This window comes from Acomys minous (assembly GCF_964271855.1).
Source record: "Acomys minous genome assembly, chromosome: 10".
Taxonomy (NCBI): domain Eukaryota; kingdom Metazoa; phylum Chordata; class Mammalia; order Rodentia; family Muridae; genus Acomys; species Acomys minous.
This window is the reverse complement of record NC_140491.1, coordinates 98,313,477-98,326,775: the sequence shown is the minus strand read 5'-3', so window position 1 is coordinate 98,326,775 and position 13,299 is coordinate 98,313,477. Positions and strand designations below refer to the sequence as shown.

General features: G+C 36.7%; 1 protein-coding gene and 1 long non-coding RNA gene across 7 annotated transcripts in view; one reads left to right on the top strand and one right to left on the bottom strand.

The window, feature by feature from the left end:
- Positions 1–13,299, top strand: part of KCNH7 (potassium voltage-gated channel subfamily H member 7) — a 448,856-nt gene that overhangs the window by 30,724 nt on the left and 404,833 nt on the right. The window lies entirely within an intron of this gene.
- Positions 1–13,299, bottom strand: part of LOC311607570 — a 51,785-nt gene that overhangs the window by 11,135 nt on the left and 27,351 nt on the right. Inside the window, exon 3 of one of the 2 annotated variants that reach the window (XR_014782640.1) lies at positions 13,011–13,096. This is a non-coding gene — a long non-coding RNA (uncharacterized lncRNA). Of the gene's footprint in view, positions 1–13,010; positions 13,102–13,299 lie in introns of both variants that reach the window. The other variant, XR_014782641.1, reaches the window with a different exon arrangement.

Below are 13,299 nucleotides of genomic sequence, written 5' to 3'. Positions count from 1 at the left end.
GTAATCCATATAAATATTGGCTCAGATTTCTATCTACTTAATGTTCTAGAAGACATACTGTCAGGAGATGTTGGAAAACTGTTAATGTCTATCATCAGGCCTTACTATGCATGTGCTAAGCCTTGAATTAAAATTTGTGCATTATCTGTGTCAACAGTATTAAGACTACCCATCTAAGGAAAAACCAAAGCACAGACTGACTAAAAGAACACCCATTCATTCATTGACTATATATATATATATATATATATATATATATATATATATATATATATATATATATATAAACATGTTTGAACACACACACATATATATGGATATATATTCAAATATATGTATATATGTTCAAATATTTCTAGAGGTGGGAGAAAAGGAAAAGAGGAAGCATATGAATTAAATACATTCTCTGATAATACATGCATGCATATATGAAAGGAGTGGAGAGGGTGGGAACAGTAGGAAGAGGAAGGAAAATAGACAGAAAGACAGAAAGACAGACAGTGACAGAGAGATGGAGATAGACAGAGAGACAGGGATTGGGACTTCAGCTTCAGGGATTGGGCCCAGGAACTCACACATTCTTCCATAGATATACATCACCAGCACAATATTATATTCTATTATAGAACTAGTATTCTTTCCTACCATAAACAAACTCTAAAATTGTGTCTGAAAATTACAATCAGATCTTTGTTGTTATACGCATGTGAGAGCTTTCCATATTCATAAGTCTATACATATGTGTATTTGTATGTATGTATTCATTTCTTTTTCTTTCTTTGTTTTTTTTTTTTGTTGTTGTTGTTATTGTTCGTTTGTTTCTTAAATTTGTTTTTGGGTTTTTTTTGTTGTTGTTGTTGGTTGTTTTTTTTTTTTTTGAGACAGGGTTTTTCTGTGTAACCTTGGCTGTTCTGGACTTGCTTTATAGGCCAGGCTGTCCTAGAACTCACAGAAATCCACAGAAATCTGCCTCCCAGAGTACTGGGATTATAAGCATGCACCACCACAGCCTGCTATGCATTTACCTCTTAAATAAGAAATCTAGAACAATCTATCTACTTAATGGGCTAGGAGACAATCTATCTGGGGAAGCTTGACAACTGTTAGTGTTTAACAGCAGGCCTTGCCCTTCATGGGCTAATCCTTGAGTTAAAAACTGTACATTATCTGTGTCAACAGTACTGAGATGACCTGCCTAAGGCAAAATTCAAGCACAGGCTCCCTTGTCTCACTACCTAAACACTCTCTCTCTCTCTCTCTCTCTCTCTCTCTCTCTCTCTCTCTCTCTCACACACACACACACACACACACACACACACACACACACACTCTCTGTGTGTGTTTCTCTCTCTCTCTTTCTCTCTCTCTCTCTCTCTCTCTCTCTCTCTCTCTCTCTCTCTCTCTCTCTCTCTCTCTGTGTGTGTGTGTGTGTGTGTGTGTGTGTGTGTGTGTGTGTGTGTGCAGACCTTTTGATTTGTGTATGTATGAAGGCCAAATGTTGATCAAGGGTGTTCTTCAGCAATCATTTCTGCACATTACATTTTGAAGTATGGTCTTTCAGTCAACCTGGAGTTCACTGGTTCCACCAGATTGGCTGTCCAGGACATTGCAAAGATGTCCTCCTGTCTCTACCCACATTGGAATCTTGGGTATGTGCCATTGCACCAGTCTTTCTGTGGGTCCTGCAAACTGAATTAGGGTTCTCATATTTGCATGACAACCATCATACTGACAGACTTGGCTCTTTAGCCTTCTTTCTTTCTCTTTATTTCATCAATTCGGTTTCTATTACTATCTTCTTGTTTTTTCTTTCTTTATCTGTGCTACAGTATTTTTGTTTTTGTATTATTTGCATACTGTATCTGTGCCCCTAATTTATAGATTATTAATGGTTTCCTGCAATCTTTTAAGCATTCAGATTATGCTGTCATTCAGACAATGGTCGACCATTAGGTTAACAGTAATTACTGAATAGAAGCTAATCTAGTTACTAACAAATATTTCAATCTGTTTTGACCTCACTTACTCCTTATTTTCACAGTGATAATTCTACAAAAACCATTTAAATATACTCGACTGGCAGTGCCATGAATACCTAATAGGACACCTTATTAGTGACAGACTCTCTGGTAGTGCAACTTCCATTGTTTCTAATATTTCTTCCACTTATGGATATGATAAGCTGCAGGAAAACACACTCAGCTTATAACATGGAATGGTCAAGTGTTATATCTAGAAAGCATCCTTTTTCTTCTTTTATTAAAAGTTAGGACAGCTATTGGCAAATGCTTACTCATTATGCACAAATTATTGATATAAGGAAACCTATGGGATGGCACAACGCATTGTGCCAGTTACAGTTCAGAGGTTATTAATATTTTCTTGTACCATAGAATAAAACATACAGTAAGAACTCAGTATAGTAGTGAATACAGTCCAAATTCCCTCTTCAGGATGTCGTGTAAAGTGATAAACATTACTGCAAAAATTTTACCAAGATTTAAATTTTTTAAATTACACTGAGTATGGATCTATAAATCTATGGCTTTTAGGGGCAGCAATATTCTTTTAAAAAATGTCATGAGTTTAGGTGCTCTTGACATGTTTCTTAGTCAAATATACATTTGTTAATTCTCAGATAGTAAATTTTTACTTTTACTAATGATGTCAGCCATGCTTTTACTTTCAATTATGTTCCATTACTTTGATTTTAAAGTACTTTCAGCGGAAAATTCCTCACTGATGTTTAAGATAACTGGAGAAAAGCCAGGACTGTCTGCACAGGCTCACTGAATGTGTCATTACCCAGGGGCCCAGAGAGTTGGGAATGCAAACACAAGGAAAGAGATGGTCTGTCCTTAGAAATGCAGCTTCCATTAGATAGAATGTTTCAGTAAATTTCCTGTTCCTTTATGAGCCCTGGCAGTGTGCTGTGAATTTCATGAACAAGTGAAAGGTCTTTCCTTCACACACTGGGATTCAACGGGTGGTTTTTCAGGCTAAAACAAAATATGTCAATTGTTTTGTTTTGTTTTGTTTTTGGAGTAATGGTCTTCAGAAAGTAAATTACTATATGATTTCCCAGGGCAGGAATTATACAGGAGAGGTCATTGGCTACTCCACACACAAAATTAATACTTTAATTAGGGAATCAGCCTTGGGGAAAAAAATCATGTTTTCCCACCTTCTCCACCTATGGAATGAGAATGACAAGCATGAGTGAGTGCAGAGTGACAGCCCGTGCTCGTCTCCCTAAAGTGACACACAGCAGCATATCAATAAAAATGTCTGGATCGTCCTTGTGAACTCTATCATTGTATCAGTGGCAGCTACTCCAGAATTCCACTTACACTTATACTCTTTCTTTTATAGTATAGTTACATAGATCGCTCTGTTCTGAAAACAGAAACTTTTGGGAAACTAAAAGCTAATAAATCGCCTCTTCTCAGCTGTGCTTTGTTCCTTGAGGAAAAGTCATTTTCATTGAGGTGGCGTCTTTGCTCTTCTGGTTTGCTGATCTCTCCGGGGTCTGCTCCTCTTCAAACTGCTCAGTTCCTCCCTCTTAGGCTGTGTTCCATGGAATTTCCCCCTGAGATCTTCACCTGCATTTGGCCTTCCACTTTCCTGCCTGAGGAAATAGATTCCTTTCTGGTTAAAGATAGAGAAGTGTGTTGCCTCTTATGGTAATCACTTACTCATACTGAGTAGCAAGACACTTGGACTAGATATCAGGCTAGTATTCTAAAGAAACTGCTCTTTGTAACTAGAAAAATGTGCATTGTTTTCATAGATATTTAAATTATTGAAAATTCTGTTTATGAGTTATGATGACCATTTAAGTCTAACATAGATATTGAGTTTTAAAGATTTGTTGCAACTTTGCAAAATACTACCTTAATGATTTTGTTACAGGCTGGAAATAATATTATTCAGGGTTATGTGTGTTAAATAAGGCTTGTTAAAATATATTGCATTCTTTCTTTTTACTTTCTTTTTCACAATAACTACTGGGAAATTAAAATTGTTCTGTGGCATAAACTTTGCATTTTTATTGGTTAACTGATTTATAGAGATAGCTAGAGTAAAATTACTTAGAGCCAAGTTAAAGCACCCCACTGGGGATTGGTTGCAGGACTCAGATAAGTCAAGAAGGCCTTAGAGAAAAGAATAGCTTGTAGGAAAAAGAAGTCGCTTGCTCTTGAAGATTGTAATAAAGTGATTGCTGCGGAATTTATACTCAGCAGCTGGGATGTAGAGTGCTGAGTGCTGAAGGGCCCTGTCTAATCAGTGACACTTATGGATTTTCCAAGGCCTTTGTGTACTGAGAGACTTGGATGATGCAAAGGAAGCAGATATTGGTTAAAACAGGGAGGTTGTCTTGAAAGTATTTCATGAAAAGATGGTGCCAATATTGCCTGCATACCTTTCTTTAGTCTCTGTTGCCCTCTATTTTCATGTCAGAACAACGGAAGCAGGGACAGCAACTGCCATCTAGGAGACTGTTGACTAAGCCCCCAGCTGACCCTCATGTACACTGAGCTCTGCAAACCACTGTGCTCTAATAGTAAATATTTCTGCTAATGGAAACAGTGTGCAGGCTAACAAATAAGCTGATATTTCATTAAGCCTAACAGATATTTAGTGAATATCTAACTAACGGGTCCTAATGAAGAAGCAAGCCTCCTTCTAATGACTTACTTTAAGTTATTAAGGATTCAGGGGGAAACTCTTAAGTACTTTCCTCAGGTTAGAGTCTAATTATTATTAATTGGTTCCTTAATGGAGTTTATTGCTCATCATCTTTAAACAACTTCCTGTGATACAAGAATGTTTAATTTGCTTCAGAGCAAAAAGTCTTGAAAAACAAAAACAAACAAACAAAAAGTTAATTCTAAGTACACTATGCACTGATCTGAAACTTTTTACTTGAATAAAATCTCTTCTATCTTTGTATAAGCATAAAGAATAAATGTAGATTTAGAACACCAACCAAGGACCTTGCATTGGACGTAGGCCCCTTATAAGGATGCAGCCTACCGGCAGCTCAGGCTTCATGTGGGTCTTCTGGTAAGGGAAATGAGATTGTCTCTGACACGGAATCTCTTGCCAGCTTTTCAATCACTTCCCCCTGGTGGTATTACTTTGCCAAGCCACAGGGGAAAGGAAACACTCAGTCCTGATAAGACTTGATGAGCTGGGGTGGATGGGAAGGAGGAAAAAAGAAGGGAGGACTGGGAAGAAGGAGGGAGAATAGAAATGGAAGATGAGGAGGGATGGGGCTATGACCAGGATGTAAAATGAATGAATAAACTAATTAATTAAAAAATTAATATGACATTGTTTTTATTTTAAAATCTTGTGTAACACTTGCTAGCTGTGTGCAGCATGAGATAAAAACATTTTCATACGTGCACAAGATTGCTAAGGGGTAAACTGTGTTGGTTTAAAGGCATACCTTCACTCTTCATGTAATGAGCCATGATGGTGGTACCTTTTGTTATGTAAGCCTACATGGTACTGGGTTATCCTGGTTATGACAGCCCTGGTTTAAAAACAAGCAAACAAAAACCTATGTTTCAGGAGATATCAAAGAATTCTACTAATTTTATATTCTAGATTTTAATTGTATAAAAATACCAAGACGATTGTATGTTAAAAATTGATGTTGATGTCTGGTGTTGACTCCAAATACCTTCAATATTTAAGTCTAAATAGTGAAAGCACAGAAGTCAAAAATGGTGAAAGCACAGCAAAACTGTTCCCATTAAAAGGAAAAATTGGGGCCAGGGAGATGCATTATTGGGTAAGGGCACTTGCCACCAAAGCTGATACACTGAATTCAATCCCCTGAATCCATATGGTGAGATGGAGAGTCAACTCTCGAACTTGACCTCTGAAACACATATATGATGCCACACACACACACAAATAAAATGTTTAGATATGTAAAAATCTATCTTTTTAATATTTGAGTTCCTCTTAAACCTTTTCTTAGTTATTATTGATTTCTTTTTGTACTGTTATTAGCCTACTTTGTAAAGCATTTTTACTTTTTCTATAAACATTTGTTCTCTTTGAAAGTTAATTTTCATAGGGTATCAAGTCTCTTCTTGGTAACCTGCTGTCCTTCCTCTGAGTGCCAGGGGAGGTAATCCCCCTCAGGAACAGTCATAGGGGAGAGGAATAAGGGGAAAATGGGAGGGAGGGAAGAATGGGAGGATACAAGGGATGGGATAACCATTGAGATGTAACAAGAATAAATTAATAAAGGAGAAAAAAAAAGAAAGTTAATTTTAGCTGGTCAGTGGTGGCACACATCTTTAAGCCCAGTACTCAGGAAAGAGAGGCAGGCTCATCTCTGTTTGAGGCCATCCTGATCTAGAGTGAGTTCCAGGCAGCCAGGGCTACACAGAGAAAACCTGTCTTAAAAAACAAAAACAAAAACAAACAAACAAATAAACAAAAAAGCAAAAAGTTAATTCTAAATACACTATACACTGATCTGAAATTTTTACTTAAATTTGTCTCTAATATTGTATAAGCATAATGTGCAAATGTAGATTTAGAACTAATATGACATTATTTTAACTTTAAAATCTAGTATAACAGTTAATGGTTGTGTACAGTATGAGATAAAATGTTTTCTTGTTACAGACAGATGAAAGTTCACAAGACATCTGTATCTGAATTCTCACATATAGCTGACACACAACCAAAATTGTAAATTTAGCAGGACATGTATACACAAACAGAGAATTAACTCCAGGGCTGGGAAATAAGACCCACGCAGACTTTCAAGCATCAAGAGGCCATCAACTTTGTCATCTATCAACCATGTCAACATGGATGACCACTGTATTTATAATCTGAAACACTAAGGAAAGTAAGAGCCAAAGAGAATTTTCTCTTCCTTAGCATGAAGACCTGATGCCCATTTTCATGTGCATGACTTGTCACTTCCTAAACTTTAGTAATTTAATAACTATTTTGACCTTATAGTGCAGATTCATGAGTGCACAATAGAAATAGTTTTCTTTTCCAGAACAAGATGAATAAAGCTTCAGAGGGCACTTGATGGAGAATTTGGAATTGGGATATGAGGTATCTTAGAATTAAACTGTACCCAAGTTTTCAGCTTGGACATGGGTGGGTATATTCACAGCAAAAACTATCCTGCTCAGAGAAAGTTTAAAACACAAACACTACACAGGATTTTCTGTCAAACTACCAAACACAATCTCCAGGTGAGCTAACCACATTCATTCTTGTAGTGGCTCATTATATGAACAGTTTTAAGTTCCTTGCCATCAGTGTTCGCTTCTTTCTCAAGGTTGGTGTGCATTACACCCTTACCCAGTGAAGGCAATGTGTTAAGAGAGGCACTGAGATAATAAAATATTTGATTCTATGGTAAAAGGCAAAATATGTGTGGTCACATTTGCCTTAATCAAAAGCTTTGAACTGTTCCTTCCCATCCAAAGACAAGGTATTATTTTACTCTATGTATTAATGTGTGTCTTTCAGGGGAGTGAAACAAAAATATTTTATATTTATAACATAAAGCCTTAGCCATCTCTTATCCTGAGATGATGCCTGATAGGACAGAGAAGCCTGGCTGTGACCTTTTAAATTATGTAGCCTGGGGCCACCTTTGTGATAAAATTGGATGGACTATTAAAGTTCTTAAGGATAAAGCATCCCAGAAACAAAGGCATTTGATTATTTATACATTTGTAAATATGATTTTATATAAATTACAATTTTATGAATATAACCCATTGAATAGAACAATTTGATAAATAGGATTTTTTTTGTTCATGATAACGCATAAAGGTTTTACTATCAGAAGTTACAATTTCTATACATGTTTTATTATAATTTATTTACATTACATCTCAATTATAATTTGATATTGATGCCAATATCATCTTTAAAATATTCATTAATTATTGTCATGCCCCATGGCATTTCACAAGGTATATTTAACTACATTAGCCATTATGTGAAATTCATCATACATTTTTTTAAACCTAAAACCTAAATAAGAAGAAACCTAAGTTATATAACCTTAGGTGGAAAAAGTTAGTACAAACCGTAGGACATTTTGACTTCCAAATTGCTATATTTGGGCTTTGAATCCATCACTGAATTTCTTGACAGCTTCAGAAAAAAATGTAAAAAGTACTAGATTCAAAAAAGAGAAAACATCTGTTTCTCAGGGGAAGCAATTTTAGTGCTTACCAATAAAGCTTTTTTCCCAAGTATGGCTTCACAAGGAGGTCTGCAGTGAGAGACTCTCCCAGTCCTACCTGATGGCAGGGCTAAGAATAAGTTTGTTTCATTACAGAGTCTGTCAATAGAACTAAGCAACAAGATGTTTTAAAAATCAATTCATCAAACCACTGTTACATTCCAAGGACAAACTGAGAATTTCTAGCCAGAACATCTTTGCAAAAATCTGCTTTTCTCACTTTTTGAAGTTGTATTTTCACTGAATTAGATACAGCTCAACAGTTTCTCCGGCCAAAGTTTGGGAGTAGCAGGAAATCTCCTGTTGTAAATCCAGGGACTGCATTAAGCAAGCAAACAAAACCGAACAGAAATAGACCAAAACTACCTTCGTGTTACACTACTCATGGTGCAGGATCTGTATGTACCCAGAAGGTGGGTACAGCTTCTAGGTTTGTTTCTGTCTCTTTAATTAAACTAGGGACTCCTGGGTACAGGGAACTTGCCCTCACAGGACAGTGCCTACTGCCTTGGATGACTGACCTTCTGACATTATACATCCAATTGTCATTTACAAATGAGTCTGTCTTCCTGATCTCAGGTTGAACACACCACTATGCAATTTGTAAGGGTGATACTAGTCTAAAAACAGTATCTGTCATGGCTCTCTCCTCAGCACATTCTACAGATCATTTTTCTCACAGAATTTTAAAATATTTGATTTTTAAGAAAATATTTTTAAAAATACTTGAAAGACCTGGTTTTTGTACATTCCTATTTTAAGAAGTATAAAGAAAATATTGACTTCAGAGGTCAATATTTATTACTGACTGTTTTGCTTTGAGATTCATCTTTATCTATAATGTGTTCTGAGATGGTTTGAATAACAACCATAAGCTTGTGGATCCCATAAGCTTATATCTTTTAATGCTTGGCCCCCCAGTTGGTTAAATTGTTAGGGAAGGATTAGAAAGTAAGGTCTTGTTGGAGGATTGTGTCTTGGGGTGTGGGATTTAAGGCATCGAAGCCTCTTGCTTTGCCTAGTCCAGTCTCTCTGTATCCTGCTTACCTCAAGATGTGAACTTCAGGTGTTCTTGGCACCATATCTTTGCTCCATCAGCATAGAATTTAATCTTCCAGAATGCTGAGCCCAATTAAATGCTTCCTTTTTTTCCACCTTGCATTTATTTCTTTTTGTATTAAATATTTTTTGAAGACCGTATATAACTATTTTACCTTATATTTCTATAGAATCATATCTATCTTTTGTACCTAAGATGTATATTATTGTGATAAAGATAGACTAGTAATTGATATAATCATAATTTGAACAACTAACAACTAGCTTGTATAACTTATTTATCCTAAACAGCCTGCAATAGCACTTTCAAACCCAGGATTTTGGTTAAGCCTGGAGTTTCTCACCATTTAGAAACTGAAACACAAATGCTCTTCCTACCTTGTTTAACTATTTCTCCAATTTTATTTGCACCCCTGCAAGGGTATTATTTGTCCCAAATCAGCCAGAAGAAACCTTAAAAAACACACCCAATTTCCATTAAGGGGATAAGGTAGGCTTTCAGTTGCTTTCTTGTTCTATAGAGGGCTATTTTCAATGGGAATTGGTTACAAGTTATTGTTGGTCTTATTTAGAGAGAAAACAAGGTTGGACTCAGGGATCTCTCTCTTTTCCTTTATCTTCCATTCTTAGGTTTGGAGATAGTGGTTGAAAAGAAAGAAAGGGGAATATATAAATATATAGGGAAGATAGAACAAAAAGTAGATTAGCGAATCTACTCCTCAACTTAATGCATTAATTGTCACTCAAAAGGTTATTTTTAATCCACTGGTATAGAATTTTGTATATAAGCACAAAATGAGTTTAATTTTAGATACAGTGGTATAGAATGCAAATTTAAGATTATTCTTCACACACACTATATATTTCTACTGTAATATGAGGTATTGTGCCCATATAACTCAATTATAAATGCTTCCTTTTAAGAGTTGCCCAAGTCTTGGTGTTTTATCAAAATAAGAGAATGTAACTAAGACACATTTGGATGAGCTGTGCCAGGTAGATGACTTTACTAGAAAAATGAATGATGAATCCTTGAACTTTCTTCATACTAAGATTTTATAACACAGTCTGTAGGACATTCAGTGAGAACTATCTAATATGTGTGTGGAATTTTCTAAAATACACAAGTCTCCTTAAAATCTTGTCACTATTGAATTATAGGACAAGTTTGGCACAAAAAAGTTACTTGTTTGAATTTCCTTGTTTCTCTCTTTTTCCTTTTCTTTTTCTTTCTTTCTTTTTTTGTTGTTGCTATTGTTTTGGTTTGGTTTTGGTTTTGCTTTTGGTTTTGGCTTTTAGAGACAGGGTTTCTCTGTATAGTGTTGGCTGTCCTGGACTTACTTTGTAGACCAGGATGGCCTCGAAATTACAGAGATTCACCTGCCTCTTCCACCCCAAGTGCTGGCATTATAAGCCTGCAGCACCACACCTGACTTGAACTGTTTTCAAAACGGTTACCTCTACAATATTTTAATTAGCAATTTTCAGTCAAAAAATTAAAATAACTTTGGACTGTCTCCTTTTCCTTTGCAAAGTTCTCTGCTTCTAGAAAGGAGAGTTTTTTTTAATTAATTTATTCATATTACATCTTGATTGTTAGCCCTTCCCCTGTTTCCTCCCATTCCTCCCTCCCTCCCACTTCCCCCCTTCTCCCCTCCCCTATGTCTGTGATTGAGGGAGACTTCTTCCCCCTATGTATGCTCTAAGATTATCGAGTCTCTTCTTGGTAACTTGCTATCCTTCTTCTGAGTGCCACCAGGCCTCCCCATCCAGGGGACATGGTCAAAAAAGGGGCACCAGAGTTCACGTGAGAATCAGATCTCACTCTCCACTCAACAGTGGAGAATATCGTGTTCGTCGGCTAGGTCTTGGTAGGGGTTCGAAGTTTACTGCCTATTTTTCCTTGGCTGGTGTCTTAGTTTGAGGAGGACCCCAGGACCCAGATCTGCCTGTCATAAAGTTCTTCTTGTAGATTTCCAGGACCCTGTGGGTCCTATTATTTCCCCATTCTTCCATGCTACTCTCGCCTAAAGACTCAATAGGATGTCCTCTCCTCTGACCCACTTTCTTGGTAAGTAAGGTTTTTCATGGGACGTATCCCTTGGACTAGTGTTTTGATATAAGTGAGTATATACCATTTGTCTCTTTTTGCTTCTGGGTGAACTCACTCATTATGATAATTTCTAGGTCAATCCATTTGTCCACAAATTTCGGGAATTCCTCGTTTTTAATAGCTGAGTAATACTCCATAGTGTAAATGTACCATAGTTTCTTAGTCCATTCTTCTACTGAGGGACATTTAGGCTGTTTCCATGTTCTGGCTATTGTGTATAAAGCAGCTATGAACATGGTTGAGCATATGTCCCTGTTGTATGTTAGGGCATTTTCTGGGTATATTCCAAGGAGTGGGATAGCTGGGTCTTGAGGAAGCCCTATTCCCATTTTTCTGAGAAAACGCCAGATAGCTTTCCAAAGTGGTTGTACTAGTTTGCATTCCCACCAGCAGTGAAGGAGTGTTCCTCTCTCTCCACGTCCTCGCCAACATGTGGTGTCATTTGAGTTTTTGATCTTAGCCATTCTGATGGGTGTAAGATAAATGGGACCTTATGAGGCTGAGAAGCTTCTGTAAGGCAGGAGACACTGTCAAGAGAACAAAGCGACAGCCTACTTGACTGGGAAAAGATCTTCACCAACCCTTCATCTGACAAAGGTTTAATATCCAAAATATATAAAGAACTCAAGAAATTAAACACCACAAAACCAAACAACCCAATTGCAAAATGGGGCTTAGAACTAAACAGAGAATTCTCAACAGAGGAATATCAAATGGCTGAGAAACACTTAAAGAAATGCTCATCCTCGTTAGGCATCAGAGAAATGCAAATCAAAACGACACTTAGATTCCATCTTACACCCATCAGAAAGGAGAGTTTTGCTGAAGCAAATAATAACGTTCATTAAATGTCTCATGAGCACATACAGACCATGTGGACCAGGGTGTGTACATTTTTACATTGAACTTTTATTTACCTGAAGTAGATATATTCTTCTTTAGGAAGGACTTATATTTATATTAAGAAGCTATTATTCTTGTCAGAATCTAGGTTTCCTTACTTTATAAATTGTGAAGAGATATCAAATAGTTTCTGAACTTCCCAGAACTCTCAGGCATGCACCGTGGCTTCAGCAAGGTCCAGCCTGCCCTGAGTTAATATGGTAATCTGCTCTTGGTGCCTCTGGCTTCCAAGAGGATTCTGCAGCACTTCAGCCTACCAGCACGTTGCCAGAAAATCTGACCCTGGAAAACACTTCATCTTTACCTTTTTTAGTCATGTGACAGAGGTAACCTCCTGAACTAGTTTAGGTACATTTAAGATGTTTACATTTTGTTCTTTTGATTTTTTACATTTGATTTTCTGCATACTGCTGTATCCCCACATCAATCAATTCCTGGTTCTATATTCAATCTGCTATATTCATATAAATTATCCACGGTGTTTCTGAAAATAGATGCCTCATTCATCCCTATGCATACTCTTATATTCTACTAAGTATCAGTAGATTTCTCTGTTCCATTTGGAAATGTTCATATCCTATTGAATAATCGTGAGTGGATAAGTTGTTTTAGTAACTTTTCTGGGTTCTTCTTTGGGGCGGGGCATCTACTACATACTCATATGAAAAGAAAAGCATTACTTACTAGCTCTAATCATTTGTCGTTAACTTGGCTGAGCATCTCAACTCAATCCAGATTAATAGAAGAAGCGAGAAGCCACTGACAGTGACCTGTACTGAGAGATTGTTTGATTAGACAGTTATAATCAGAATATATGAATAACCCACCATGTATATCTATAAAAGAGAGATGTGTATACTTGTAACATTACCCCACCATCATTTTAAGTATTACATCTCCTTTAGATTGACCTTGGGTATGTCACACAGACCTTTATATATCGAAGCCTCTGCATATTATTGTAGCAAAGGTA